Here is a 27,686-nt window from a genome sequence, read left to right as displayed (position 1 = left end):
TAATGATAACAACAACAACTACTACTACAGAATTGGAAGGGACTTTGGAGGTCTTCTAGTCCAAACCCCGCTTAGGCAGGAAACCCTTCTGTATAGAGCACTGGTGAGACCACAGTTGGAATACTGTGTTCAGTTCTGGAGACCTCACCTACAAAAAGATATAGATAAAATTGAACGGTCCAAAGAAGGGCTACAAAAATGGTGGAAGGTCTTAAGCATAAAACTTATCAGGAAAGACTTAATGAACTCAATCTGTATAGTCTGGAGGACAGAAAGGAAAGGAGGTTACATGATCGAAACATTTAAATATGTTAAAGAGTTAAATAAGGTTCAGAAGAGAAGTGTTTTTAAAAGGAAAGTGAGCACAAGAACAAGGGGGCACAATCTGAGGTTAGTTTGGGGAAAGATTAGAAGTAACGTGAGAAAATATTTCACTGAAAGAGTAGTAGATGCTTGGAACACACTTCCAGCAGACGTGGTTGGTAAATCCACAGTAACTGAATTTAAACATGCCTGGGATAAACATATCCCTCCTAAGATAAAAGATAGGAAAGGGCAGACTAGATGGACCATGAGATCTTTTTCTGCTGTCAATCTTCTATGTTTCTATGCTTCACTACTTAAGACAGATGGTTATCCAACATCTTCTTAAAAATTTCCAGTGTCAGAACATTCACAACTTCTGGAGGCAAGCTGTTCCACTGATTAATTGAGTGAAATTTATAGCTTCCCAATATTTAAAGATTCTGCTAGAAAAGAAATGTAAGTTGTTTGCTGAAAAGGCCATTTATATATTCAAAGTGATTTTGAATGTATTCTAATTTTCATACCTTTGCAAAAAAAATATGTAAAGCACTTCCATATATTTTTGGGAGCAGCAAAAGGCAGACTTCAACATCCATCTGTCAAGGAATATAAAAGAAAAATTTCTGGAAAGAAGTTTAAGTTTAGGATTATAATACTTAGTTACCCTTATATTAGAATAAGATGACAGAGTGTTTTTTCGGTTGGACTTTTCATGTCTACAATATTCATTTCATTTAATCATATTCTTTCTCCAGGGAACTATGAATAGAGTTTGCTGTGTTTCATTCACATGCATCCCATCATCAGATTTTTAGAAGGCCCCAACTGCAGATGAATTATTTTTATATTTGCTGCAAGGCAAGTAAGTTAAAAGTCAGTTCTTTGCAAGAAGCATGACTGGAGTAAACCCAACCAGGTCAGTTTTTACAGGTTTTGTAAAAGGATCCATGGGAAAGACTGATAACTCAAAGTCAGATAGTTCTCCCACCAAAGCATTACTTACCATTTGTCTAATTATAAAGAACATATTCTTAAATAGAAGAGCAAATAAATAATGTTTTCACATCCAAACACATGGAAATAGTAAGTGAACTATACTGTTCAAAAAAATAAAGGGAACACTCAAAGAACACACCCTAGATCTGAATGAATGAAATATTCTCATTGAATACTTGGTTCTGTACAAAGTTTAATGTGCACAACAGCATGTGAAATTAATTGTCAATCAGTGTTGCTTCCTACGTGGACAATTTGATTTCACAGAGGTTTGATTTACTTGGAGTTATATTGTGTTGTTTAAGTGTTCCTTTTATTTTTTTTTTAGCAGTGTATATTATCACCAATCTTGGTGCATAGGCACCAAGAAAAATTCCTTGGTGTGTCCAATCACACTTGGCCAATAAAATCTGTTCTACTCTATTCCGTTCCATTCTATACTATTCTATTCTATTCATTTAGTTTGCTAAACATGCTCTGAATGCCCTAAAATTAGTCTAAAAATATTGTCATCCATCTATTAATAGCTCCAATTATAGTCTGCAACTAACAACCACAATTGAGGCCATATTTTCTGTTAAGTGATTTTATTATTTATTTATTTATTTATTTATTTATTTATTTATTTATTTATTATTTATTATTTATTATTTATTATTTATTATTTATTATTTATTATTTATTATTTATTATTTATTATTTATTATTTATTATTTATTATTTATTATTTATTATTTATTATTTATTATTTATTATTTATTATTTATTATTTATTATTTACTTCCTTCCTTCCTTCCTTCCTTCCTTCCTTCCTTACTTACTTACTTACTTACTTACTTACTTACTTACTTACTTACTTATTGGGTTTGTATGACGCCCCTCTCCGGAGACTCGGGGCGGCTGACAGCAATAGTGATACATTTGTTAAGTGAGTTTTGTCCCATTTTATAACCTTCCGTGCAACAGTTATTAAAGAGCATCACTCTACTTCCTAAATGAATAAAAGAGTTGTTAAGTGAATCTGGCTTCCCCATTGACTTTGCTTGTCAGGAGGTTGCAAAAGGGGATCGCATGACCCCAGGGCATTGCAACCATCATAAATATGAGTCAGTTGCTAAGCAACTGAATCTTGATCACGTTATTGTAAAAAATGAACACATGTCACTATTTTCAGTCCCACTGTAACTGTGAATGGGTACTAAATGAATTGTTAGAAGACACGGGCTACTTGCATGGCTTCAGCCCAGAATTTAGCTCGCCTGCAAGGAATTGCTGCCAGACTGCAGGCACCGTAAGCAGACAAAGCCCTTTCTAGAGCAGCTGCAGCACTTTCCCAGGTGGTAGCATTCCTCAAGGCTACAGAATGGAAGTAATTTTTTTATAACATCCATTACAGCTTTACATTGTATGTAGGTAGGTAGTTCTTATAGGTAGTTCTTGACTTGCAACCACAATTGAGCCCAACATTTCTGTTGTTAAGCAGGACAGTTGCTAAACATGTTTTGCCCCATTAAATGATTTTTTTTGCCCAGTTCAGGGGTGGGTTCCTCTTAGTTCGGACCAGATCACCCAAACCTTTAGTGACTCTCTGGTGACATGATGATGGTGTTCACAGATCTGGTTCACTGGTCTCTGGGCACCGCCATTTTTTTAAAAATGGCAAATTTTTCTATGCTTTTCCTTTTCCACTGCTTGAAAAACAGCCCTCCTACCCACACTCGGGTTAGTACTGACCTTTATTTCTTTGCCTGAAGCACCGCTGACCCGCTCCTCAGCTGTGTTTCAGGCTAAATCCTGCTAGTGAGCATGCACAAAAGTAAAGTTGCACGAGGGGACTTGCGTGCCCGAGCGAATCAAGTGGTTAAGATAAGTGGAACCTGTTGTGGTTAGCTCTGGCCCAGCTCCTGCCCCAAGGAATGTGGAGGTGGATGTGGGAGAGACATCCACATGCCGCAGGCCTGTTTTGCTCCCAGTAAAATCTGCCGACGAAGTCTCCTCTGACCAAGGAAGCGTGAGTGACAGGGAAGAGGGGAGTTTGGCAGACAGCCCAGGAGGAGATCAGTCATCTGTATCATCCCTGGATTCTGAACAAGAATTAATGACACATCCATGCATGCGTAGAGTGATGCATAGGAGACAACAACTGAAGGATTATTACAAGAGAAAATGAGGCCACCTGTGGTGGGGTGGGGCTGCTGTAATTAGTGCTACAGATAAAAGTGCCGCCTGGTGTTTTAGCCGCATGGCAGTTTATCTGATTCATTGTTTTGTCAAGATCGTGGTTTTTGCTGTTCAGGATTGTGTGTGTGGACTCTCTAGACTTTAGAATTGGACTCAATTTCCCATTTATTGGGTGACTGCATTTAACCTGTGCCTTGTGTGTACCAGAAAATCCCTTTGACATTTAAAAAGGGAGCTGTTTCTGTTTTTTTGTTTATAAAAACTTTTGGGTTTTCCTTTTATCGTGTGGTGTGTGTCTTCCTGGACTAATTACCCTGTAATTACGGGTGGTTGAGACACGCTGGCAGAACAGAACCCATCCTTGCCACAATTGTTAACTGAATTATTCCAGTTGTTAAGTTAGTATCACAGTTGTAAAGTGAATCTGGCTTCTCTGTTGACTTTACTTGCCAGAAGGTCACAAAAGGGGCCATGTGACCCTAGGATGCTGCAACAGTCATAAATAGGAACCAATTGCCAAGCATCTGAACTTTTGTCATATGACCTTGGGGATGCCGCAATGGTTCTGTGAAAAATGGTCATACATCGCTTTTTTCAGTGCCATTGTTAAGTCTGAATGGTTACTAAACAAATGGTTGTAAGTAGAGGACCAACTATAGAGGACTACCTACTTACTTGAACTTGAGGCAAGTCCTTATCACTTCAATTATTTTGGAAGCATTTTCTCCTATACTGTTATGTCCATAAATGGAAGAAATTATGAGATTAATTTAATGTAAAAGTTTATTCAAAAAATGATTTTGGGAAAACTCACAAAGCCAATCACATTGAAAAGAGGAAGCAGCTGGATGTAGTATAATCTCAACAAAGATCATAAGTATCTAATTCTATTTTGTTTTCAGAGAAATAGATAGGATGCAGGAGGAAAATAAATATCTTCTACTTCCACAGTAGAATGTATTTTAAAGTATTCAAACTGGACAGTTTTAAAACGGTAAATATTTAAATTGAGCAATTTAAATGAAAAAGAGTTCGTCATCAGGTTTGCATCTGATTCTAAGGAAATGGCTAGAGCCAGCAAAAAACTAGCTGTCTATTTCATCAGAATTTTACAGTAGTCAATACACACGAGTGAAAGAGAACATTTGAATGCTGTCTTAAATGAATTTATTGTTTGATTAGACTACTGCTTAATGGATGATATGAGAACAAAAAGGGGGAAGAACCATTTTATATTACCTTGAGTACATAGCCCATTGTTTAGTTTTTAGATTATTATGAAAGTGATCCAGAGAATGAAAGTACAGTACAGTGGTACCTCTACTTAAGAACTTTTCAAGATAAGAACTGGGTGTTCAAGATTTTTTTGCCTCTTCTTAAGAACCATTTTCTATTTTAGAACCCGAGCCTGGAAAAATTTCCTAGGAAATTTGAGAGTGGCACAAAGGCCCGGCCAGTTTCCTGCCATTCCCCCTTTAATCCTGGCCATCTCGGGCTTTTCTGGACTGCCAGAGGAGCCTTTCGGTGGTGCTTAAGCAGGCTTTGGCAGTCCAGAGCAAACAAAGCATTTTTCTTTCTCTGGGCGCTTGGAGAGGGAATAAACCTCTGCCAGTGCCCAGAGAAAAGAAACACTCCCTTCGCTCTGGGCAGCCCAGAGCAAATGGAGCATTTTCCTTTTTCTGGGCACTTGGAGAGGGAATAAACCACCTCACTGTGGTGACTCCCTCGCGCTGGCTCCCACACACCCGGAGTGTCTGGGCGCGGAAAGGTAAAAGGGGGCACTTCGCCCCAGCCAGATCAACTTGACTTCAGCCAAACTGAGGAGTCACCACAGTGAAGGAAAGGCGCTGGCTACAAAGCAAGCGAGCGAGAGGAGAGGGGAGCCCTTCAGCATGGGAAGGAAGAGGAAGCAGGTAGCAGCAGCAGCCTTTCGGTCAAAGGAGCGGGAGGTTCCCCCACTTTCACCCAACTGGGTTTCTCTCTCTGGTGCAGTGTATGGGAGGCAGCTTCACACCGGGTGTATGTAAGACCGCATCAGAGTCCCTCTTTTTTTTTAAGCCTTAAGGTTTTGCATTTTTTTTTAATTCCCCTCACTTCACCTTCTTCCTTTGGAAGCGACTGTCCTCCTCCTCTTCTTCCTCCTCCTCCCCCCACCCAAATTCCAATTATTTCTTTCCTAATGCGTTTGCACACATTATTTGCTTTTACATTGATTCCTATGGGAAAAAATGCTTCTACTTACAAACTTTTCTACCTGATCACGAACGAATTAAGTTCTTAAGTAGAGGTACCACTGTAAACTGTGAAGCCTATTTCAGCCTTTGAGATCGGAGAGATTTATGTTATTGACATGCTTAAAGTAGCAGTCTATATATCCCAATCTTCATCAGATAAAATCAGTTGAAACAAGATCCCCTATATTACTGCACCACTAATGGGGATATAAATGCTCTCCATTAAAATATCAAGTGGTCTTAGACATGAATGTAACCGCACACAACTGAGATTAGAAAATGTTAATAGTAAGAATAATAACAAATAACAAGACAAGTATTTAAATAACTTATGATAACAGATCCCAACCTGCTGTCCCAGGGCACCAATTCATGATAATCTGATTCAGTAGAGTGAGCTTGAAATAAGAGATATGTTGTTGCTGGGCAGAATCAGAGAAGGCTGAGAAACTGTGCTGCCATTTTTTAACCCCAGAAGAGACAGCCTGAAAACCTGCTCCTATTCTCTCTTTCTCTCTGTGTGTGTGTGTGTGTGTGTGTGTGTGTGTGTGTGTTTAATAGGTCTCTGTGTGATTAATTGCAAGTTAAAAACTAGACTCAGATTAAGACAATTAAGGTTTTTAAAAATGTTTTTCCTCATTATGAATAAAAACAAAATGAATAATGGAAAATTGTTATATACTATTTCCATAATCTATTTTGGTGGCAGAATTTGACTTCAGAGGGACTGAATTTTGGTTAAACTCTATATTAAATTTTGATACATACAATGAAAGAAAATCTGAGGTCCTTCAGAGTTTATTCATTGCCATTAATTCTAGTTAGCATGCCAGTGGTGAAAGGTTTTGTGGATAGGATGTTCAGTGATATCTCCGACTTCAATAAAATAAAGATGTTTAAATTTATAAATAATTATTTAGTCTTACTTTTTTTTCTCATTGCAGGAAAGAAGAATACAGAACTTGGATTCAGATTAATCGGCCGATTAATGTGAAAGAACGCCAGGACTTCAAAATTATGTACAGGGACTCCATCCAGGAGCCCCTCTATATACCTGAAGTACTTAGAGATACTGAATAGAATAGGGCAAGTTGGGAGTGCTGCTAAGAACTATAATTAATTTACTGTGGTGAAAGAAAAGAGGCTATGTTCACTTGGAATTGGAACTTCCAATTCTTGATTTGTTGAGTGCTTGCTAGAAAGAATCTTGAATTTGAGATCTTTGTTGATGCAGCAATGGAAGATACTATTGCTTCCAAAATGTTTGGCAATGCAGGTAGTTAACATTATATAAATGAGTAATTAAAGATGCCTTAACATACAGTCATCAGCCTATTAAATGAAATTACAGTATGAGAAGTCTGAAGGTTTGCTGGTCCTTTTATTCCAAATTTCCGCTTTTATCTTGGGTGATATTTCTTTCTGAATGTTTTGAGAAATAGATGGGAATTACAAAATGATTATCAGTTATTGACAAGCTACAACCACGATCACCCCATTAGAAAGAAAGTATGGTAAACAGTCCATGTTCTTACTTGCAGAAATTTCAATTACTTTGGATGTTATTATCTTCATTGAAGAATTATTATTTTCCACATTTGTAAGGCACTCAGGCACTAAGGCACATTAGTTGCCATCCCAGAGCTTAAACAATGAGATGCTTTTCCTCTAAATCTTCATAACCATTTTGGATACATTAAGAAAAGAGAAGACCACAAAAACAGAAAAGTAATTAAAGAAGCAAGAAAATGATATGCAGCTGCATTATCTGTTTGCTTCTTCCTTTTTTTGTTGTTGTCTAATCTTATAATACTCAGTATTGTTATTTTTTAACCCCCAACCCCTCTAAAGTGCATGACTAAGTGCTATCTTCTAAGTTCCAGGTTGCGATTGTCTACCTAGATTGCTCTAACCTAGAAGATTGCTGGTTTTCTACCCTGTCATATCTTTCATGGGTAGCATCTCTGATTGCAAACTAATGGTAGTGGTGCAATGGACTACATAAGTAGTCTCCAGACATAAACACCATTGCTCTTTCAGTTGTGTAGGCTTGGGACTTCAGTGCTAAAGGCTTGTCCTGATGGCACCTCTGACCTCTGTCTTGATGGTTTTGCAACATATCAGCAAGGCTTTTGGAACAATAGCAGTAAGAAATGACTGGTTTTCTTTCTTAATCACCAGCTGACATTAAACAAACATTTCATTCATTGCATCAAATATTCTCGTTTTTATTTGAAATTCCAGTAGAACACTTCCTGATGTATGATTTCATTCTGGTCATCTTTCAAGAAGTTGCAAAGTAGCTTATTCTATTTTTGTTCCATTGTTTTTCATCTGCTTTGAGGTCAATTAAATCGGAAAAAAATGATAGTTTACAGCTGCTCAACCAAGCCTCTATGTGATGCTTTTAATTATATTTTTCATTGACAGAATGAGATTGGTTATCTCCTTTCACCTGAATATTTTTGCCAATCCAGATTTTGTGAAAGACATAGGAATAAATCATGTCATTTTCCACGATCAGCTGGCCATCTTATTCAAAAGGTATAAGCTGAGATTGGCCTTTTATGAATCATATCATTTTTTCTTGCTATTACAGAAGACTGGTTGGTGTGCTATTCCAAAAAATGACACCGCTCTGCCTCACCCTCCAGCTCCCTTGTCTCCCTTTCTTAAATTTGTTTTTCCTTTTGGTCATGCTTTCATACGTTTTTCTGCTTGTCTCCACCCCTTTTTAAAGATTTATACTTTCATAAAGACTGTTCTAAATTAGCCAGCCTGTCTTTGCCATCTCCCCTATTTCCCAACATACACCTTATGACCAGTTTCTGACTTTTGCTCCGCTTGTATCCATCCCATGCAATTTGTCATTTTTGTATTTCACAATGCCTTACATAACCAGGGTCATGAATTTAGCCTTCCCCAATCTGCTACTTTGTTGATAAGGATAGGACCTCTTCTGATTCTTATTTCCAAGCTTTGTAATACCACTACATGTGTAGCTTCAGTAGAACTAGTGCTGAGCAATAAATGCAGCCTGAACATTGCCTAAACAGCAAACTTGCAGTCTTCTTTCCTTTCTTCTTTTCTGTCTTCAGTTTGCTGCTGCTGAAAAGAGGTTTTGCATTCTTGGGTTCCTTGGCACTAATTTTTAAATTAGGCAGAGAGGCAACCCAAGTTTTACAAATTGAGCCTGCATATTTGCAATGGGCTGTACTGCACTGTAATCATACTCTAAATTATAGTGTGCAAGAAGAGGCTTCTTCAACTACAGGCAGTTAATTTGATGTTCTATCCAGATGGTTCAAGTGAAGAAGACACACCTAGTGCAAATATCCAAGCACTACTCTGAAACACATTGACTTTTTTCCAGTTCTGCATGAAGAGGCACTGTTTCGTGTCTGGTAGAGTCATTGTCCAGTTTCCTTATGCTCTTATTTTTCTAATGCAGTCTACGGAGAGGGGCGGCATACAAATCTAATTAATAATAATAATAATAATAATAATAATAATAATAATAATAATTGTGGCTTACCATATTTTTTTAGAAAAGACAAACATTGTCTCATGTATGCTCCATTTCAACCTAACACCTTCCTTCCTTCCTTCCTTCCTTCCTTCCTTCCTTCCTTCCTTCCTTCCTTCCTTCCTTCCTTCTGTTGTGGTTGGCTTCAGGCCAGCTCCTGTAGCTGGGGATTTTGATGTAGAACAGTGGGAGTCATCTATTTACAGAAGACTAGTGTGGCTACAGGCGGATGCCTCAGATAGTGAAGCACAATCACAGGAAGAGGAAGGCAGTGAGGAGGAAGAGACAGACAGGGGAATGGGTGCAGTCAGCCCACCAGCTAGAGTGCCCTTGGACTCAGAAGGGGAAGACGTCATGAATAATCCTATCCTGAATCCCTGTGTAAGAAGGATCTTGGGACGGTGGGAGCAGCTGCGTAAGCGAAGAAACAAATGATAGACCATAATAATAATTTAATAATAATTTATTAGATTTGTATGCTTCCCCTCTCCGCAGACTCGGCTGTTAAGCTGAGTTAGCTGTTAAGAGTTAATGACGCTGCTGAAATCCTGATAAAAAGGAAGGGTTAGAGTGCTTTGTGTGGGTGTTTATCGTTGGCGTTTGGAAGAAAGAAACAGGGTAACAGCGTGTTTGATTTTTGGTTTGGATTTCTGTGAACTCTTGGACACTCAAGCAGGGAAGGCTGTGTGGATTTGAGTGTGGAATTCTGACTCATAAATCACTATTGCTCTGGCATGAGCCTAACTGTATCAGGTGGACTTTTAGTGAGTAACACTGACCTTCTGGACTCGTAAAACAGTTTTGGTCTTGCATTCAAGCAGGCGTTTAGCCTTTGTACATAAAAGAGACTTTCTTGTTTTATTGCTCTCCTGTCATGTGTTTGACTTATTTCTGGGCTCGTGCGTGGCTAGCAGTAGCCAGGCACAACACCTTCTTTCCTTTCTTTGCTGCTAGCTAGCTGGCTTGAAATGATAATTTAATGGCAGCAATCAGATGAGCCAGGTGCAACTTTCTTACAATTTCAGATTCTGGCAGTTCAGCACAAACAACCCATGATGCTAAGTAGCCTAGTAATCCCTTGACTATCTTAAGTCCTGAGAAGTGAGACCAACTGATAAATCCTGGGTCTGAAGAGGCTTGAGACAGACTTTAATCACAGGTCTTTATTGTAACAAACAATTCTGACTTTATGGACTCATAAATCACTATTGCTCTGGCATGAGCCTAACTGTATCAGGTGGACTTTTAGTGAGTAACAATGACCTTCTGGACTCGTATAACAGTTTTAGTCTTGAATTCAAGCAGGCTACACTACAATTCCCCTGAAAATATATATTTATTGTTCGGGAATCTTTGTTTCATTGTTATTAATATCACATATGCTTTGTTTAGATTGCTATTTTTCTGCTTTTTGTAAAAAATTCAAAATGATTTATAAATTGTTTACAAAAAATATCCAACATATGAACACTCCTACAAGTCATGTGTCTTATTTCCTTAATCTTTATAACATCACATCAGTATTTATTCTATTTTCTAGTTCTAGCCATATTACAAAGCAGAGAATAACACTCATTTGCAATGTAAATAGGACTGTATTGTTTTTAATATTCATCATTATGTATATATTTGCATCTAGCTCATACATATTTGAATGTAGCAAGGGAGACTGTACCTTGCTCATTTGGAACATATAATTTATAATTTATTGACGGTCATACAAGACCGGCATGCTCTGGAGCAAAATATGGGTGCTGCTAATCAAAATCATGTTGCTATCAAATCAAAAGTTTCAAAACCCTGATTAAGCACCATTTTTATTAGTCCAACTCAAAAAATAGTGCTGAAATTCAATTTCAAAAAAGTGAACTACGAACACATTGAAGCCCACCTCTCAACATTAAACTGGAAAACTCTATTATCTGAATGCTACACTACTGATGACCTCTATAACACATTCCTACTCAAAATGAAAATTATCATCAGACTTCATGTACCTCTAACATGTACCATAAACACACAAAAAAAATAACCTCCCCATATCAATAAGAAAATTACAAACAAGAAAAAAAAATATCTCTGGAGGAAAAACAAAAAAGGACAAGTTTTCAACTTCAATAGCTGTTATAAAAGCATTTGAAATCAAATAAAAGCAGAATGCCTTAACTACTACAGCAAACAAGAGGAAAACCTCCTACACACCAAATCTAATAGAGTTTTCTACAACTTTGTCAACAATAAACTCAAAGACTCTAGACCTTTCCCACCTCTCAAAGGACCCAACAACAAAGAATACCAAAGCCAACCTCCTCTTTCTTTGGCTCTGTCTTTGTCAACAGCAATGGCTAATCTCCCAATTTCATCAATCGCACCTCAAACTCCCTCAAAGACCTAACCCAAGTAGACTTCACTGAAGACTGAGTTGAAAAAGCATTACATGACCTTAAACCCTCTCTATCAGTCGGACCAGACGGTCTATGTGCTTACTTCCTAAAAAAGCTCTCTTCTGCCATAGCTGAACCACTAAGCATAATTTTCGAAAAATCCTTCAGAACCAGCACACTTCCTAAGCTATGGTCGAAAGCAATGGTCATCCCCATCTTCAAAAAAGGAGACCCCTCTTTTGTCGATAACCACAGACCAATTTCACTATGCTACGTCCCATGCAAAGTCATGGAATCAATTATAAACAAATCAATTACTCTCCATCTAGAAACTAATAATTTGCTCTCTAACAAACAATTTGATTTCAGAAGAAAACTATCCTGCAACCTGCAGCTCCTCCACTGCAAAAATATTTGGACAACTCATCTAGATCAAGGGAAATCCATAGATGCAATTTATATCGACTTCTGCAAAGCCTTTGATTCAGTGGTCCACGACAAATCCTATGGTGTCTCAGGATCCTTCCATAGCTGGATTACAGCATTCCTGTCAAACAGACAACAAGTGGTCAAAATAGGAAGCACCATATCCACCCCCGTCCCAGTTAAAAGCGGGGTTCCCCAAGGTAGTGTACTGGGACCAACGCTCCTCATTTTCTACATCAATGACCTTTGCAATTACATCACAAGCAACTGTGTCCTCTTCGCCGATGATGTAAAACTCTTCAACACCACCGATAACACAACTACTCTCCAAAAAGACCTGAACTCTGTTTCTGAGTGGTCTAACACATGGCGACTCCAAATCTCAACTAGCAAATGCCCTGTCCTACACATTGGGAAGAAGAATATGAACTCCAAATATGAACTGAATAATCAAATTATCACAGATAATCCCCACTCGGTTAAAGACCTCGGTATACTAATAACAAAAGTTTTAAGTGCCAAAGCCCACTGCAACAACATAGCCAAGAAGGCTTCAAGAGTTGTAAACCTAATCCTACATAGCTTCTGCTCTGGCAATCTCACACTACTTACCAGAGCTTACAAAACTTTTGCCAGACCCATCCTTGAATACAGCTCATCTGTTTGGAACCCATATCACATCTCAGACATTAACATCCTTGAAAATGTCCAAAGATACCACCAGAAGAGCCCTTCTCCACTCGAAATAGAATACCCTACGAGACTAGACTTTCAATCCTGGGCCTAGAAAGCCTAGAACTAAGACACCTTCAACAAGATCTAAGTATTGCCTACAAGATCATATGCTGCAACGTCCTGCCTGTCGGCGACTACTTCAGCTTCAACCACAACAACACAAGAGCACACAACAGATTTAAACTTAATATTAAGCGCTCCAAACTTGACTGTAAAAAACATGACTTCAATAACCGAGTTGTCGAAGCGTGGAACTCATTACCGGACTCCATAGTGTCATCCCCAAACCCCCAACACTTTACCCTTGGATTATCCACGGTTGACCTCTCCAGATTCCTAAGAGGTCGGTAAGGGGCGAGTACAAGTGCACTAGAGTGCCTTCCGTCCCTTGTCCTATTACCGTTAGTTTCAAATTCCATTTAAGCCAATAGCAAAAACTAGACTTAGCTGGATCATTTACCATTTTCCTTCCCTACATTGTTACTTTATGCATGTTTTGACTTATCATTAACTAATAAAGACTTCTTAGCCATTCTAAAGTTTGCACAATGCTTTGTGGCCTGTCAGGCTTGTTTAATAAAGGTACTGGCATGATATTGGGAGGGAACAAGGAATGATTTTGAATGGCAGGAAGAAGAGTCACTATCAAGGCAATGGTCTGATATGGAGGACTTTATTCCAGGTCCTGAAATTAGTTTCAGTAAACATCTTAGACAACCCTCTACCAATTTCACACAGAGATAAAGTGAGGGACAGGGAAGCACATTCAGATTTGCAAAATTCTGTTTCTATAGTTTTTAACAATAAAAGTAATTCTGACCTATATTGCATTGATTTTTTTGGTCTGGTCTACCTTATTGGGCTGTCAGATATGCATTCAAGAGTTTTCCACTTACCATCATGAATGTTGCCAACATATACACTTTTATTTTGTATACTGGTAATTCATCTAGTTGAAGAAGTCTCCTTTAGGCAGTTCTTTGATCTACAATTGCTGTAACCAAATTGAAGAAGGTGACCGTTGCTAGTGTGCCTGTGAACACTATCTGTTGGGTTTTCTGTGGGGGCCTTTTGTAACCTGCTAATTATTAATCATGGTTTATAAATGTAGTTAGCTAGATTCGCAATGTACTGAACTATAAATCCATAGCACAACACAACCCATTTTAACTGTATATTGTATGAATCCAGTTAGGAAAGATGGAAAAACTATGAAAGAAAGCAGGAAGAACAAGCAGGGCAAAATGCTCATGTAAGGCTGGAGTTCTTGATTTTAAGACAGGTAAAACTAAATGTAATTTTCATTCAAATGATAGGGAATTTAGGGCATTGATAAGCAAGGTGGAGAGTGGGGTTAGATATTGAGCCTGTTTACTCCAAAGGAGTAAAGGAGTGGGAAAAGGAGACTGCTGATTGGCTGAGCTCCCTATAAAAGGGGAAGCGATCAGCCTGGCTGTCTGCTGGATCTTGTAGTTACAATAAAGAGCTGTTTGTCCTAAACCTGCCTCAAGCCTCTTCAGTCCCAGAACCCAACAGGTGGCATTATTGAAATATCTTTTAAAAGATACAAGATCTTTATTATTCCAGTGGGAAGGAAAAAGTTTAAGTTATAAAAAGCCAGATACCAATAAAATATTAGGAAAGAAAACCTACCTCTTCCTATGTAAAAAAGTATTTTGGAAGATGAACTTCCTCTTAGTTCTCAGGGAGAAATCTTAGGGAGTTCAAAGAGAGATTAGGTCACCATATGTAGAGTTTGTTGAATCTAGATTCCTGCATTGAGTTGGGGTTTGGAATTAATGGACTATGATACTGGGCATCTAGGAAAATAGGAAAGAAAATAGGATTAGATAGACATCTGTTATGACCCACCTAGCCAAGCCTGTACATTTATAAGCCTAATTACCAATCGGTTCTTCTAATATATGCAATTCAACTACCATAATTCTCAGCCATCCTTACTAGCTTGCATGGTTGAGTAGTAAGAGAACTGAAGTTCAGGATACTTGGATATTATAGGTATGAGAAGAGGTGTCTTGACTCTGACTGCCAAACTACAGTCCCCTTTTTTTTCATAATGCAGAGTTAGCAGTTTAGGTTTTCTTTCATTTTTGCTGTATTTCAAGTTATTCTCAAAGGAATAGGGAACTTGTGGCCCTCCAAATATTGCCAGGAAACCATTTCCAGCATGTCCACTTGGAGCATCACAGATGCTTGTCATCTCATTTTTAATTGCACCATCACATCTTTTAAATCAGAAAATCTTAGAGCTCAATGAGTATTTTATGAGCTGTCTTTTGACATATGACACTTTAGCGAGGTAATTTTTCAGGAAAGGAGTAGAAACATTAAAGAGAAACTGGTGTAAAAATAAAATCAGTGGGGCCACAATTGTCAGAGCAAATCCTCAAGTCAGTCAGTATGAACACACCTCTACAACATGCAAATCAGGTACCTACTGTACATGTTCATAATTCAGTGTGTTTTGCCTGCTGTCATCCATAATACAATAAGTTAGGTATGTACAGGGCAGGACACCACAATGGCAAGTCAGGGTGTGAGCCATGCTTTGATAACCCTAAGCATCGCCATTATGCAACACAGCTGCTTTCATACAAGCCTGTATTGTGAAATCTTTTAGCTGCAGTTCCTGAATCTGCAAGAGGTTTAAATAACATTTGTTACTCTTCTATGTTTTTGTGCTTCTTCCACCTTTTGTCTTCCAGAGAAAATCAAATTTGGCAAGAAAATGAATACATGAACAATGAATTTCAGTTATTAGTCCATCAGAAGCACAAGCCTATCTCTCTTGACTTGGAAAATAAATCCCTCTGTTTTTTGACTTATGTCTTTCACCATTCTAGTGATGGGCTGCTACTCCTACGGAGGTGGGGGGAAATGCAGTGGGGCTAGTAGGTTTATGCACTATTTATTGAATATTTAATAGTTCTTCCTTCTCTAATACCTTAGTATGATCCTTAATTACTTTTAAAATAGGAAATAATTAAATAGTATGTTTTTACCCATAAACGCTTTAATCTTTTAATCATTATCTAGAACTGAACTTTTATAGCAATTAAAGAAAATTGAGCTGCTTGCCTGATCTGCTATCATACAGAACCTGGTGGTTCAGTACAAAACCTTAAAATGTTACTGTGCTCCTCAACAAATAGTGCTGTCTATCATTTGTCCTTTTTGTGGCTATTCAAATAATGTAACTTAATCAACTGAAAAAGAGTCAAGCACCTATATGAACATTGAGTCTGCGGAGAGGGGCGGCATACAAATCTAATTAATAATAATAATAATAATAATAATAATAATAATAATAATAATAATAATAATAATATCTTGGCCAGCAAGCCACTCCTACCTAGTCACATGACCTTTAAGCTTCCTCTGGTCACATGATTGTCAAGCCACTCCCACCTGGTCACATGGCTGGCAAGCCACTTCAGATCGTGCAGAATGCAGCTGCGAGAGCAATCATGGGCTTTCCCAAATATGCCCATGTTACACCAACACTCTGCAGTCTGCATTGGTTGCTGATCAGTTTCTTCTACTGCATGAATCCCAGCGACCAGTTAGGTCTCACAGAGTGGGTCTTCTCCGGGTCCCATCAAGATTAGATTAGATTAGATTTATTGGATTTATATGCCGCCCCTCTCCGCAAACTCGGGGCGGCTCACAACAAAGTAAAAACAATACATAATAACAAATCCAATACCCACCAATCCAATTACAATGTTAAGCTAAAAAATTCATAAAAAACAACCCCAGAATATTAAAAAACAAGCACACAATCAATCTAACATCAACCAAACAATGCCGCTTGGCGGGACCCAGGGGAAGAGCCTTCTCTGTGGCAGCCCCAACCCTCTGGAACCAACTCCCCCCTGAGATTAGAATTGCCCCCACCCTCCTTGCCTTTCGTAAGCTACTTAAAACCCACCTCTGCCGCCAGGCATGGGGGAATTGAGATTCCCTTTCCCCCTAGGCCTTTACAATTTTATGCATGGTATGTCTGTATGTATGTTTGGTTTTTTTTTTTTTAATATTAATGGGTTTTTAATCGTTTTTAGTATTGGATTATTATTGTACGCTGTTTTATGATTGTTGTTAGCCGCCCCGAGTCTTCGGAGAGGGGCGGCATATAAATCCAATTAATAATAATAATAATAATAATAATAATAATAATAATATCCAGTCACATGACTATCAAGCGACACCCACACAATAAGCCACGTCCGCAGTGTGGTAGTGAAATTTTTTGTAGCCCTTAACTACTCCATTCCCTGCTTTTTGTATTATGAAGCCCGATTGACAATCCTCAAAATCACTTCAATGGCTACTTTTATTTCTTAGATTAGGTAATATATTTAATGTTGAGCTCTTGTACTGAAGAGGCATGAAGCAGAATAATGACTAACAGCTCTTTATTGCAAGAAGAGTGAATCCAGCAAAAGGCCAAGCTATCTTTAAAGAGAGGGCTGCCCTCCATCTGAACCAATCAGTGCTCTTTATTTTCCCACTCTGCAAAGCGGACCTTGGTGTGAGCAGTTTGCTTAAATTCAAATGCTCAATACATAACATTATGTTACCCCTTATGAGTTTACAGACATTATTTAAATTGAAAAACAGATATATTATGCTGCTGGTAAATCTTGGTTATTCACAGTTGATACTTCCAGCCCCACAAGCAATGCCACCACATAGGATTAAATGGCTTTTTGTCTAGAAAGCTCCTGCCACAGTAAACCTGCTACTTTCCCAAATTCCTACAAATGTTTTGTTTTCTTACTAACGTAGGAACTTTTGTTAGATCCCCAGTATTCAACAAATAAGGAAAATAGAAAGAAAGATTCCGTTTTGAACAAAAGGTTTGAACACAATAATGTGAGCTCCTGATTTTTGTAACAGATTCAAAGAATAGCCTAAAGTTTTGAGTTACCTAAAAAATGAGGTGCATTGGATATGTAAACTGAATTTGGAATAAAAACGCAGGACAGTTTTTCAATGCTTGAAGGCTTGATGGCTCCTCAAAAGAAAAGACTTCTTCTGGACTCAACTTCCAATCTCACAATGGAACTATTTGCTTTCTCCCATATTGTACAAAATGTAGTTTTCTGGAAATTTTTAGCATTTGTGTGAATTTTTGATGACATGATATTGACATTATTCTCTTTTTTGTTGTCATGTTACTACTATATTCCATAGTTTTTAAAATTATAAATAAGAATTCTAAATAATTCTCAAGCCAGAACTCGGTTCCTCTGATCAATACATGAAACACACCAACATAAATACATAAAATCTAGACTTATCTACATACCCAAAACTTACAGTAATTTTCGGTGTATAAGACGCACCTAGATTTTAGAGGAGGAAAACAAGGAAAAATGTATTCTGAACGAAATGGTGTAGTATTATATTATTTAATAAAATACCAGTGTAGCTGAATACTTTTTACAACCATGTATACTTTTTAAAACCATGTACACTTAATACAAACTTCAAACTTGCAGGCTTCAAGACTTGTGGACTTCAATTCCCAGAATTCTTCCACCAGTCATGCTAGCTCAGAAATAAGTCCACAAGCCTTAAACTTGCCAGGTTTGAAGACCCTTGAACTCCTAACCTCTAACTCAGGTGTCTTCAAACTTGACAGCTTTAAGACTTGTGGACTTCAACTCCCAGAATTCCTCCACCAGTCATGCCAGACTCAGCTCTCCCCCTGGTTCTCTCTCCCCTATGCCATTACCCATCCACCCCACAGTTCAGATTCACACTCCCTTCTGCTCTAGCTGGACTTAGAACTGGCATCGCTCTGCAACTGCATGACAGCTCCAGGATCTGAAGACATAGCAGCCGTGAGTGGGAAGCCAAGCCCAGCTGAGGAAGATCTGAGGAAGGCTGGGATCAGCTGGAGTGTGTGTTTGGCTGGGGGCGGCTAGCATTCCACCAGGTTCTTTTCTTTTAAAGAGAGAGAGAGAGAAAGAAAAGGCGGTGGACGAATAACCAGCTTCTCTAGAGAAATAAATGTCTATCTCCCATCAACTGCAGTGTAATTTTGTCTTTCTTTCTGTCTTTACACTACCATTGATGGAAGAGACACATTTCTTTCTCTAGAGAAGCTGGTTATTCGCCCACCCCCTTTTTTTTTTTCTTTCTCTCTCTCTTTAAAAGAAAAGAACCTGGTGGAAAGCTAGCTGCCCCCATCCGAACTCACACACCAGCCAATCCCAGGTGTATAGCCTTCCTCAGAATCTATCTTACATTGCAAGTAAAGCAATGGGGGAAAGCCTGCAAAGATGTAGGGCTTGGAAAACATTCTTCTTTGCAGAGAGTAACAGTGAAAGAGCTTGCAAGTGGGTAAGAGCTGGGAACATTGTTAGCACCTGGTTAGGGCTGGAAAGAAACATTCAGAGCAACTAAAACAATGAAAAAACCCTTCAAAGACAGGGCTTGGAAAACATTCTTCACAGAGAGCAACAATGAAAGAGCTTGGGTACATTAATATCACCTGGCTAGGGTTGAAAAGAAATATCTGAAACAAGTAAAGTAATGGGGAAAAAATCCTATAAAGACAGGATTTGGAATACAGTGATCCCTCGATTAGCACGGTCTCGATTAGTGCGAAACGCTACAACACGGTTTTTCAAAAAATATTAATTAAAAAATACTCCACGGTTTTTTTTGCTATACCACGGTTTTTCCCACCCGATGACGTCATACATCATCACCAAGAGTCACTTCTCTGTCTCTTTCTCTTTCTTTCCTGTCATTCTCTGCTTCAATCATTTTCTCATTTCTCTTTTTTTCTCCCCTTTTTTCTATCATTTCTCTCTTTCTTCCTCTCTCACACTCTCTTCCTCCCTTCTCTCTCCCCCCCTCCACTTGCCCACGAGAAGAAAAAAAGCAACCTCTGCCGGGCAGCTCCCCTTGTGCCCCCGCTTTGTGCCTGCCTCTTTTGGGGATTTTTTTTTCTTTTCTTTTTTGCGCTGGCGGCGGGAGCTGTTGGGGAGGGCTCTGCCGGGAATGGCTGTGTCAGCGGCGAGGAGGACAAAGGAGTGAACGTAGCTACTGCCCCACACCGGTAACAGGGAGAGAAAGAGAGAGAGCGGAGGGCACCTTGCCGGTCCACGCCCCCCTAGATGAGCGGCTCCGCATGGCCCCAGCGCCGCCCAGGCAAAGGGGAAACCCCGAGATCGCTTGCCGCTTGCCGCTTGCCGTATTGCAGCAAAGGAGGCGAAGCAAGGCTCCAAGCTGCAATACGGCAAGCGGCAAGCGATCTTGGGGTTTCCCCTTTGCCTGGGCGGCGGGGAAGACCAAGGGAAGGTTCCTTCGGCCGCCCAACAGCTGATCTGCTCCGCAGCGCGGCAGCAGCGAGGAGCCGAAGATGGGGTTTCCCCTTTGCCTGGGCAACGGGGAAACCCCATCTTCGGCTCCTCGCTGCTTCCGCGCTGCGGAGCAGATCAGCTGTTGGGCAGCCGAAGGAACCTTCCCTTGGTCTTCCCCGCCACCCACACGCAAACTCCACCATCTGTGCATGTGCGGCCATGAAAAAAATGGTGCGCATGCGCAGATGGTGTTTTTACTTCCGCACCACTATAACGCGGAAATCGATTAGCACGGGAGGTCTTGGAACGTAACCCCCGCGCTAATCGAGGGATCAACAATGAAAGAGCTTGCAAGCTGTAAAAGCTGGTAACATTGTTAGCACCTCGGTAGGGCTGAAAGAAACTTACTTAGAGCAAGTCAGAGTAATGAAACAAACCCTGCAAAGGCTTAGGGCTTGGAAAACATTCTTCACAGAGAGTAACAATGAAAGAGCTTGAGTACATTAACAGCACCTGGTTAGGGCTGGAAAGAAATATCTGGAGCAAGTAAAGCAATGAAAAAACCCCCTACAAAGACAGGGTTTGGAATACATTCTTGACAGAGAGTAACAATGAAAGAGCTTGCAATGATAAAATGGACAAGGCCATTGGAGCTGTGAGTTCCACCACCTGACTACTGGCACCATGTCCCTCTTGGCTGGTTTCAGCCAGTAGGGAGGTGACACAGAGCTGGGTCCAGGAGATTGTCAATGCTTCTTTGAGGGGGGGTCCTTCCTGGCTCCCTACAAGGAGGCACTTGTGTGCCCCCTCCTCAAGAAGCCTTCCCTGGACCCATCCGTTCTTAATAACTATCGTCCAGTCTCCAACCTTCCCTTTATGGGGAAGGTGGTCGAGAAGGTGGTGTCGCTCCAGCGGTCCTTGGAAGAAACCGATTATCTAGGCCCTCAATAGTCAGCATTCAGGCCCGGCTACAGCATGGAAACTGCTTTGGTCGCACTGATGGATGATCTCTAGCGGGCCCGGGACAGAGGTTTATCCTCTGTCCTGGTGCTTCTTGACCTCTCAGCAGCTTTCGATACCATCGACCATGGTATCCTTCTGCACTGTCTGGAGGAGTTGGGAGTGGGAGGTACTGTTCTACAGCGGTTCTCCTCCTACCTCTCTGGTCACTCACAGTCAGTGTTAGTGGGGGGTGTCAGAGGTTGACCTCTAGGTCTCTCCCTTGTGGGGTACCTCAAGGGTTGGTCCTCTCCCCCCTGCTGTTTAATATCTACATGAAACCACTGGGTGAGATCATCCAAGGGCATGGGGTGAGGTATCATCACTATGCTGATGATACCCAGTTATACATCTCTACCCCATGTCCAGTCAGCAAAGCAGTGGAAGTGATGTGCCAGTGTCTGGAGACTGTTGGGGTCTGGATAGGTGTCAACAGACTCAAACTCAACCCTGACAGGATGGAGTGGCTGTGGGTTTTGCCTCCCAAGGACAATTCCATCTGTCTGTCCATTACCCTGGGGGGGGGGGGATTATTGACCCCCCTCAGAGAGGGTCCACAACTTGGGCGTCCTCCTCAATCCACATGCCCTCATCACCTCGAGGTTCGACTACTGCGATGCTGTCTACATGGGGCTACCTTTGAAAAGTGTTCGGAAACTTCAGATCGTGCAGAATGCGGCCGCGAGAGGTATCATGGGCTTTCCCAGATATCCCTATGTTTCATCAACACTCCGCGGCTTGCACTGGCTGCAGATCAGTTTCCAATCACAATTCAAAGTGTTGGTTATGACCTATAAAGCACGAATCCCAGTGGCCGATTAGGTCCCACAGAGTTGGCCTTTTCCGGGTCGACAAAACAATGCCGTCTGGCAGGACCTAGGGGAAGAGCCTTCTCTGTGGTGGCCCCCACCCTCTGGAATAAACTCCCCCTGGAGATTCAAACTGCCCCTACCCTCCTCGCCTTCCGTAAAATGTTGAAGACTCACCTTTGTCGCCAGGCGTGGAGGGGATTAATCTCCCCCCCTACTTTTTTTGCTAACATTTATTATGTTTATGTTCAGTCGAATTGAGTGCTTATGATTGTGTAGCAGATAGGCTTTTATAACAATGTATTTTTAATTAGTTTTTTTTAAAGTTTTTAACATTAGATTTGTATTTATATTGTATTGCTGTTATGTTGTGAGCCGCCCCAAGTCTTCGGAGAGGGGCTGCATACAAATCTAATAAATAATAATAATAATAATAATAATAATAATAATTATTATTATTATTATTATCATCATCATCATCATCATCATCATCATCATCATCATTATTATTATTGCAAGCAGGTAAAAGCTGGGAACATTGTTAGCACCTGATTAGGACTGGAAAGAAACATTTGGAGTAAATAGAGAATGAAAAAAGAAAAAATCAAAGGCAAGGTTTGGAATACATTCTTGGCAGAGATTAACAGTGAATTGCCTGCAAGGTAAGAGCTGGGAAGATCGTTAGCAGCTAGTTAGGGCTGGGGGGAAAAAGCTACATTCAGAATATAAAACCTAATTATCAGCCTATTTTAGGGAGGAAAAAGGTGCATCTTATACATCGAAAAATATGGTATTTACAAAGAACATTTATTTTATACTGATCACTAGGGATTTGCAATCTACCATAGATATAGGAAAGCTACCAAAGAAGAACACGCTGTAGATAAGCAAGGGTAAAACAGGTTCTTAGTTACACATACATAATGGTTTAGCTCTGAGATAGCAGGGATTAGGATAATCCAACATTGCACAGGAGTCTGATGTCAGTTTCTCTTTATATGGTTCTTCGGTTTTTTAGTCTTATAAAGCTATTACAGCTATTTGCACTGATTGTCTCTTTACTCTCAATAGGATTCAGTGTAGATAAACATAAGCTTTAAAACAGATAATCTTTAGTGTCTAGAAATCCTTTTTTCTGAGTTTTATATATAGAAATAATACTTGCTCTGCAGAACTTCCTGGTTCTCCTCTTCCATTCTCTGAAAAGAACTTAATCCTTCCTTTAATAATTATGTTCAGAATTGATCAACAATACGTGAATTTACATCATTATGCTTTTAGAACGAGTTAGTATGTTTACTGTATATTACTTAATCAAATTACCTAATTTAAATACCCATGTCTATATAGATTTATTTGAATACCTAATTTAACTACTGTGGGAATCTTTGGCCTAATGAGACTCACACTTAAATTTATAAAATCAAATCACATGAAATTTTAGTAGTGCTTTATAATGACTTGGTAAGACCATAATGTGGGAACAAAAATCTAGTCTGGTTCCAAGCTGGGAGAAAGACACTGGAAATAAAATACAGGCTCCATGGAAAGAAAGTCTCTGTTTATTTAGTTTCCAGAAACTTCAGTGACAGGAGCATGTTTCTGGGGTAGCTGACAAAATGGCTGACCGAGTGGATGGACAATTATAGGGTTCTGGGATTTTGTGATTGAGATGCTCCAGGTGGTTGTGCAATGTGGTGAGCCTTGTGTCTTTTATTATTTCAATGGTTTATCCTTTTATGACCTCAAGGTCATGTTCTGTCCTTAGAATTTGGGTGTGTGAATGTAAATTCTTCATCAAAGGCTGCTTTCTGCCTTTGTTAAGATTTTTCCTCCATTTTTCCTTTGGGGAAAATATTATACACTGTCTCTTTTTAATATAAGGAATAAATAATATTTTAATCTGGAGTGGAGGCCTTCCTACAATACTCATATCCAGTGTGGATGCCGTGATATGAAAAAGATGTTGAGACTCTAGAAAAAGTGCAGAAAAGAGCAGTAAAGATGACAGGTCAACTGCAGGCTAAAATGTATGAAGAACTGTTGCAGAAATTGGGTCTGTCTAGTTCAGAGCTTCTCAAATAGTGTGGCATACCCTCGGGAGTGGGGGGCACGGAGCTATGCCAAGAGAGATGCATGACCCTGGGAAACATGCTTTTTTTTGCTGCATGGAGTAGGACGTGCTTCCTATCTGATACTTGTACCAGTACCTCTGTCATGTTCCTTGGCATTGTGTCCATTCTGATGGTTTTCAAACACAGTGCCAAAAGATCACAGTGGACATTTGAAAACCATCGAAATTGGCAAAATTTCCATCTCTCAATTGCAAAAGGCCATTAATGTGGCTCCATATTATTATTATTATTATTATTATTATTGGGATCGGCATACATAATTCGTCGCTACATCACGCAGTCCTAGGTGCTTGGGATGCACCCGACTGGGGTTGAAACATGAAATCCAGCATAGTGATCTTGTTTGCTTGTGTTGTATTGTTAATAATAATAATAATAATAATAATAATAATAATAATAATAATAATATGGAGCCACATTAATGGCCCTTCCTGTCTATCATATTGTTACCAACACACTAGAGATAGTGTTTGTGTAGGATTTTGAATGGAAGAGAGAGAATTAAATACCTTTGTCTTGGGCTGGATGAGTTAAAAATGACACCAGGTTGCCTCATTGTATTTTGAGTTCAGCATTTGTACAGAGTTTGAGCAAGCCTCCATTTTCCCCACAGGCTTGTTGCAGTCTGTTTACTTCTATGGTTGTCTCTGACGTGACCTTTAGAGAAAAATAGAGAAGCTGGCAGATTATAAAAATAGCATGGTATAGGTATAGGGGTCAGAAGAGCAGGCAAGGTACATGATCACAGATGCTCAGAATACCTGTGTTGTGCTCTTGTAATAATAGCTGAGCAAATCCAGCCTTGTGATACTTATTCACACCCAATGCCTGCGTAGCATGACTATTTTAACCTAACTCAGTGATGGGCAACCTTTTGAGCTTGGTGTGTCAAAATTCGCCAAAAAACTGAGCTTAACTCGGGTGGTGTGTCACCTTGAAAAAAAAACTGGGCGGCATAGAAGTATATATATATATATATATATATATATATATATATATATATGTATGTATGTATGTATGTATGTAGGTAGGTAGGTAGGTAGGTAGGTAGGTAGGTAGGTAGGTAGGTAGGTAGGTAGATAGACAGACAGATAAACAAACAAAAAATAAATAAATAAAAAGAAAAATAAATAATAAATCCCTTCTTTTTTATTAAAAGAAATTAATAATAAAACAAAACAAAACTCTATTACTATTAAAACTAAAACAACCAGCAAATTCAAAAACATAACTATTAATAAAAACAGGTGAGGGTTGGGGGTTTTTCTCTCTGTTATTATGTTTATGTTTATGTTATTATATGTTTTAAATCAAGAGTCACTTCTCTCTCTCTTTCTCTCTTTCCTGTCATTCTCTGCCTCAATCATTTTCTCATTTCTCTTTTTTTTCTCCCCTTTATTCTATCATTTCTCTCTCTCTCTCTTTCTATCTTCTCTCTCTCACTCTTTCTCTCTCTCTCCCTTCCTTTCTTTCCTTCTCTCTTCCTTCCACTTTTTTCTCTTTCTCTCTCTCTCCCTTCCTTTCTTTCTCTTCCTTCCACTTTTTTCTCTTTCTCTCTCTCCCTTCCTTTCTTTCTCTTCCTTCCACTTTTTTCTCTTTCTCTCTCTCTCCCTTCCTTTCTTTCTCTTCCTTCCACTTTTTTCTCTTTCTCTCTCTCTCCCTTCCTTTCTTTCTCTTCCTTCCACTTTTTTCTCTTTCTCTCTCTCTCCCTTCCTTTCTTTCTCTTCCTTCCACTTTTTTCTCTTTCTCTCTCTCTCTCCCTTCCTTTCTTTCTCTTCCTTCCACTTTTTTCTCTTTCTCTCTCTCCCTTCCTTTCTTTCTCTTCCTTCCACTTTTTTCTCTTTCTCTCTCTCTCTCTCCCTTCCTTTCTTTCTCTTCCTTCCACTTTTTTCTCTTTCTCTCTCTCTCCCTTCCTTTCTTTCTCTTCCTTCCACTTTATATTTATCTCTTCCTTCCTTCCTCTCTTCCTCCCTTTCTCTCTCCCTCTCGTTCCCTTTTCTTTCTTCCAGCGGCCCCTGCGAGCCAACCACCGTTCGTGGTGGGCTCCGACGCTTGGCGCCGCGCCAATCAATATTCCTTCTAATTTTTCCCCGGTGTGGGCAGAAAAGTATAGTGTCTGAGCGGCAGTCCCTTTGGGACTGGGCAGCATAAAAGTAATAAATAAATATATAAATAAATAAATATAAATAAATAAATAAATATTCATGCCTGAGCAGTGCTATGTATTTTGTCAATAGTTAATGAATCTAACAATAGAGGTTCTCAAATTCTGAAACAGATTCCTAAAAAGATAAACCAATTTATGTAACCCACTTTATGAATAAATTAATCCTTTCACTGGCATAAGGGCTAGGCAAGGAAATACTTTTAAATTTCATGTTATAATATATGTTAAATAAAACAATTACATAATTGTATAATTTAATTTTCAAATATTTAATTTAAAATATGATATTTATGACTATGTTTTGATGGGATGAATGAACTTGCTTACTTTTGTTGACATCTGAATCAATGTCTGATAATTGCAAAAAAACCTTGAGTCAGAGAAGTAGAAATGCCACAAACGTTTATCAGCACTGTCAATGAATTGATTATTAGGATTGGGTAAGAAGCTTTTTGAAAATACCTAAAAATGTTTCCATGCTAAAAAGCCAAAAATGTAAAAAATGATTTGAAATAGTAAATTTCACTATTAAAAAGTCACTCAAAAGATTATGGAATTACCAGTATGCTAGTGGGGATATATGAAACAAACATTTTCAACAGAAGCAATGCACAGTAACATTTGTTATCATAATTTAAATGATTTAGTTGGCAGCTCATACACTTCTTGCCGTTACTTAAAAAAAGAAGCTGAAAATTGGTTTGTAAGCATAGCAATGCTCACAATTCCAAATTTGATTATTATGTCTGAAACAAATATTTTTAAAAATTCCTACATACCACTTCCAAACCAATGTTGAACTTCTTACTTTATAGAGAAGAAAACAATTTCTAGCTTTGTTTTCCAAAACCCATAAACATTGAAAGAATTGCTATCTCCTCTTATAAATTCTGTGCAGTATTAGGAGAACTCGAGATCCGCCACCCACCTTACAGAGAGATACTGGTGCTCCGCCCCACTCCTCCTCCTCCCCCGGGATTTCCTCTTTCCCGCTCCAGACTTTCCCTTATTCCCCCTGCAAACAACACCGGGGGAACTAGGCATCTCACCTCCCGCTTGTTCCTGGCTGTGCTTGTCCACCGGCTGTTCTCTCCGGCACCTGGGCCAGGCGGCTCAGGGGACAGCGTGGTGCTTTCCCCCGGCCCCAGCCCAGCCTGACCTTCACACCAGGCGGTTTCTCAGCCGCTGGCGAGACTGTTCCCTCGGTATGGGTGGAGTGGGGAGGAGGAGGATGACTGGCTGCCCGGCACTTTGAAAATGCTGCCGCCGCCCCCCTCAGCAGGGGGGAGGGAGGAGGCCACTCCCCCCCCCCAGGAAAGAGTTGCAAAAAAGCAGCGCATTTGAAAAGCGCGCTGCTTTCTCGGAAAGCCGGCTTTCCTGGCCGGCACAGGGCTTTCCCGCCGCCGCCGCCCCCCGAAAACACAACGGAAGATGACAGGCAGGGCAAA

The 27,686-nt window shown here is 39.6% G+C and overlaps 1 long non-coding RNA gene across 1 annotated transcript; it reads right to left on the bottom strand.

Annotated features, from left to right (window-relative positions):
- Positions 1-828: 828 nt before the first annotated feature.
- Positions 829-27,686, bottom strand: LOC139167320 (uncharacterized). Its single transcript, XR_011559104.1, has 4 exons — positions 27,288-27,686; positions 24,581-24,728; positions 14,442-14,608; positions 829-902 (listed from the first exon to the last, which is right to left on the bottom strand). It is a non-coding gene; the product is annotated as an uncharacterized lncRNA (long non-coding RNA).

The sequence above is a fragment of the Erythrolamprus reginae genome, chromosome 4, assembly GCF_031021105.1.
Source record: "Erythrolamprus reginae isolate rEryReg1 chromosome 4, rEryReg1.hap1, whole genome shotgun sequence".
Lineage (NCBI taxonomy): Eukaryota > Metazoa > Chordata > Lepidosauria > Squamata > Dipsadidae > Erythrolamprus > Erythrolamprus reginae.
Note: the sequence above shows the minus strand (reverse complement) of the source record. Positions and strands in the feature narration are given on the sequence as shown.